This window comes from Nannospalax galili, unplaced genomic scaffold (assembly GCF_000622305.1).
Source record: "Nannospalax galili isolate Female #2095 unplaced genomic scaffold, S.galili_v1.0 scaffold216, whole genome shotgun sequence".
NCBI lineage: Eukaryota > Metazoa > Chordata > Mammalia > Rodentia > Spalacidae > Nannospalax > Nannospalax galili.
The window spans coordinates 3016152-3021083 of record NW_008339003.1 but is presented as its reverse complement, the minus strand read 5'-3'; the positions used below and the strand labels follow the sequence as shown (position 1 = coordinate 3021083).

General features: G+C 44.6%; 1 protein-coding gene across 1 annotated transcript in view; it reads right to left on the bottom strand.

Annotated features, from left to right (window-relative positions):
* Ank2 (ankyrin 2) overlaps positions 1–2729 on the bottom strand; it is a 675290-nt gene extending 672561 nt beyond the window's left edge. Inside the window, exon 1 of the mRNA XM_029563867.1 lies at positions 2552–2729. The gene's annotated coding sequence lies outside the window, so the exon portion shown is untranslated. The remainder of the gene's footprint in view (positions 1–2551) is intronic.
* Between the last annotated feature and the right edge of the window lie 2203 nt (positions 2730–4932).

Genomic DNA, 4932 nt, shown 5'->3' with positions numbered 1-4932 from the left:
ATATGCAAAATTACTAAGCAATGATCTCCCTCATTAATTACTGTGGTCCACACACCCATAAAGCCAGGATTGATATCTGCAGTCTCATCACAGGACCAGCAAAGCCTGTATGCACTCTACTCTTCTAAGAAAACAGAACCTCCTTGACTTGTTTTATTTTGTTTTGAGACAGGGTCTCCGTACAGTCCCAACTGGCCTACAACTCACCATGTAGACCAGGCTGGCCTCAATCTCAGAGATCTGCCTGCCTCTACCTCCTGAGAGCTAGGATTAAAGGTGTGTACGACCACACCCAGTCTTTCTGGTCTTTCTAATCTTTTCCAAGACAATCTTTAGGAAGGAAAATAAAGTTACAGTGACCTTACTATCTTAGTAATATAGTGTTTTAGCAAAATAAATCTTAAGTAATCTAAAATAGAACTGTTTATTTTGTAGGAAAATGCTCTCCCCTTAGATGGTAAGAATGCAGAGGCAGCACTGAGCTGGGAGCCACATGATCTGGGTGCCAGCCCTGAACTGTCACTCCCATGAGTCTCACTGGCCAGTTTCCTTTCCTGAAAAATACAACAACGCACTGTCAGTCCTAAGGTCTAGTTTCAAGTGCCTTCCCTGAAAAGTAGAAATGTGGGATTTGGTTGGCTCCTTCTTATCAAATGCAGTCTGCTTAGCTTTACAAGTAAGAAAGATGTTAGCAGAGCTTATGAGAGACTGGAAAACTGGTAACTTTCTTCCATTTCTTTCCATATTAATATTAATTTTTGGAGAACGGAAATTCCAAAACACCTATAAATAAGCATCCCCCCCCCCAAGAAGCTGGTGGTACATGTCTGCAACCAAATGAGGTTTATGCAGAATATTAACGAGCCCAAGTGTGGGCGTAATTTTATAAGGCCCCCACCCTCAGAGAGACTGTCTTTGGCATGCAACCAGAAAAGGGGGTGTGGTCTGGGACTCTTCTAAGGAAGCAGGGTGAGCTGGGTAAGACCTCTGAAAGCATTCTTCATACTGTGCTCCCCTAAGTGAAATGGCTAATGATGACAAGCAGTGACAGATAAGAATAAATCTTTCACTCTACAAAATGAAGCAGAAATACCTTCTTTTGGCTCTAGCTTCGTTCTGCAAGGTTGGTACCTGTGATATGCATACCAGGTATGCCTTAGCTTATGCAATTTATGGGGATAAAATGGAAAGTGAGCACTCCATGTTCACAGCATGACGGGTGGGGCAATCTCCTGTCTGTTGTTTGGAGCTCTGTGACTTAAATCATCTATTATAGAAGGCTACAGAGAAGAACAGGCTACATCTAAGACCTTTTTTGCTTCCATTCCACCATGTTTCCCACCCAAAAACTTTCTTCAATGCCTAAATGTTTCTGGAATCAGCATGTGGCCCCAAAGAGTTATCCCTTTAAATACAAAATAAATATATCAAGAAAGAAAGAAAGAAAGAAAGAAAGAAAGAAAGAAAGAAAGAAAGAAAGAAGAAAGAGAAAAAGAAAGAAAGAGGATTTAGGGTAATTGGGCTTAAAAACAAAGCCTAATTATTTGCATATGTTCTTTCAAGGGGTTACCACACCTTGACCTAAATCTGTATCGAGTGCTCAAAAGAAAGATGGTCTCAGATGGGTATCCCTGGGAAATAATCTATTCTTCTAAATTCTCCTTCTATTGCCTTCCAACCACTTTTTTTTTTCAGTGTAAAAAAAGATTGAGTGTTCTATGCCAGCAGGAACAGTAATATGGTATTAAATCTATGCTCTTACTCTTTGGAAAAGACCACACCTAAGATGCTGTAGAGCTGAGGATCATGCCTGAGGCATGTGTGGTACCCGTCGTCAGTAAAAAGGAAAAAAGAAATGCTAAGAAATCTGCACTACACTTCTCATACTTTGCCACACCTTAATTGGGCTTTGGAAGCAGGAAAGATAATTTCTTTGCGGGGGGGGGGGGAAGGGGTAAAAACTCCATCATTCTTCCCCTACCCGCATCTGTTCTGCCCCGATATGACACTACCTAACATAAAATGTAACCATTAAAAAAGGCCAACTGTTTACCAAAAACTAATCAAACGTCCCTTGTGCTCCTCCACCCGACTTTCCCACTTACCACCTCCTCAGCCAAAGCGGGGAGGGTGGAAACCACTGCATATTTCTCGGGCACAAACACAGCGGGCATCTTAACGCAGCAGCGATGCTGCCCAAGAGAGCCCCCACCCTGCCCCTCCCCTTGCTTGCCACAGAAAAACAACAAGTCCACACAGGGTTAGGGAATGTGAAATCAGTTCACTTTAATCAGGTCTAAAAAATCTGCCCTGCAATTACAAAAATAGAAACCGTTAGAAAAACATCACGTGGGAAACAAATCAAAATCGGGACTGGGGACGATTTGCACATCAGGTGCAAGCCTTTGACCTCGGGATGCCTCGCAAAGCAACACTGCCCAGCCCAGATCCCGAGCGTGATTTACAAAGGGCTTCCAGCATCCCCCATCCACACCAACTCTTCCTCCCGCTTCCCAAAAGCTCTGAACAAAGACCTTCCCCAGGCACTTACTGGGCGCAGCAGCTTCTCTCAGCAGTTGCCTGCGAGCGGCGCAGCAGACCGGGCCCCAGCGAGTCCGACCCCCCAGCCTCCCCGCCTGCAGCGTGTGAGACAGCAGCCCAGGAAAGACTTTCCCATCACAGCCTCAGACTGTAATCCATGTGCTTCCCGCCGGCCAGTCCCAGCTGCCCACGGAGTACCACATGATCTGCTCTGACATCAGACCAGCCAGAGACAGCCCATCCGCCAGCCCGCTTCCACGCCTGCGGGTTGCATCACTCTGCGACCTGGCTTGCATTAAAGCAGGTGGTACAGAATAAAGAACTGTTGTTTTCTTACAAATATTGTGTGTGTGTGTTCCTTCTCATTCTAAAAGAAAGAAAAAAAAATCATGAACTGCACTTGAATTTCTGTTCGGCCTGTATGTATCAAATACATGGGAGTAACTGAGGTCCATACCTGGCTCAAGGAGGCTGAGGAATGAGCTACTGTCAGGATGCCAACACTGTGGGACTCACTCCATCTGCAAAATGCCACTACCACTGCACAAAACACCTTGCAATATCTCCTATATACGTCTATGTCACAAAATCCTGAGGGATTTGTGTGGGGACTTTATGTATGTTTTAAGCTAGGTATCACTGAGTTGGGTTCATGGAAGATGTCAGCGACAGAAGCACTAGACTTTAGTATAGCATGCAAAACTATCACAAAAGGTACCTGACTTTTTAAATTTCTGTGTGGCATGCAAATGTGTGTGGGTGCCTGTGGAGGCCAGAAAAGGGTGTTAGTTCTGCCTGGATGTCCCATGGGTGCTAGATGAGCACTATTGACTGCTGAGCCTTCTCTCCAATTCCTGCTACGTGTATTTTATAATTCATCTATTTTATTCAGATAGAGTATCAGAAGTTGAATTATGGAATTAAAGGATGTTGTCTTATTTCAAACAAACTAATTTAGGAAAGATGCTGAGATGCCTCCCCAAAGACCATAGCTTCTGGCCTTCCTTATGAATAGGTGAGGCCTTGTGAGCAGAATTCCATCTCTTTTGCCTAAAAGAAAATTGTTGTAGATTTCTTTATTTTCCTTCATGCAAGCTGGATCAGACTTCTCTGAGGTAAACTCTATCCGAACAAACTCTAACATCAATTTAGTACTTGGGGATTGGCAGGGAAAATGAATGGAAGAAAACTAGACCCCAAAGGACAGAAATCAGACTTGCCCTCCTAACCTGAACCTCTGTCTCCAGACCTTGCATTAGAAAAATGTAACTGTGGAGTTTTAAAAGACACTTATTTTTTATACTTCTTCATTAGTTTTGTATCTCTGCTGGATGCTTTAGTGTCAACTTGACACACCTGGGTTGAAGGAGCCTCAATTGGGGAATTTCCTCTATTGGACTGGCCTGTGGCCATGTCTGAGGGGCATCTTCTTGATGAGTGATGTGGGAGGGCCCAGCCCACTGTGGGTGGTGCCACCCCTGGGCAGGTGGGCCTGTGTTGCATAAGAAAGCAGGCTGAACATGGGGCCAGGGGAACAAGTCAGTAAGCAATGATTCTCCATGGCCTGCGTTCCAGCTCCTGACTCCAGGTTTTGCCCTGAGTTCCTACCTTGGGCTCTCTGATGAACTGTGACCTGGGAGATGTAAGACAAACCCTTTCCTCCCCAAATTGGTAGTGGTCAGAGTGTTTTGTCACAGCAATGGAGAAACAATCTAGGACAGTATCTTGAGCTTTATCCTGACCAGTATAAATGCCTTGAACTCTATGACTCCTAACTCACATTGCCGGACCATAGGAAGAGAGCCATCACCAGGGATTACTTGTACTAGCGTGCTTGAGATTCATTTCAGAACATCCTTTTCAGCACTGGGACACTTTTCTTTCAAAGAAAATCTGCTATTTAGTAAAGGAAAGATAATATCTCTCTCTCTCTCTCTCTCTCTCTCTCTCTCTCTCTCTCTCTCTCCATGGTCTCCCTGTAGCCCCAGCTGTCCTGGAGCTTACTATGTAGATGAGGCTGGCCTCAAACTCACAGAAATATGCCTGCTTCTGCCTCCCAAGTGCTGCGATTGCACCACCACACGCAGCAGCCTAGTCCTATACTCTGATCATTACGTTGAGCATGATTCGATGATTATTATTGATATGCTATCCTTTTTAAAAATTTTTTTATTTATTACTTTTATTTTATGGGTATGAGTGTATTGCCTACATGTATGTGAGTGCACCCGTGTCCTGCAATGCCACAGAGGTCAGAAGAGGGCTTAGCATTCCCTTGGAACCGGAGTTAAGGACAGTTCATAGGTGCCATGTGGGTGCTAGGAACTGAACCCGGGTCCTCTGCAAGAGCAATCAGTGCTCTTAACCACTGAGCCATCTCTCCAGCCCCTG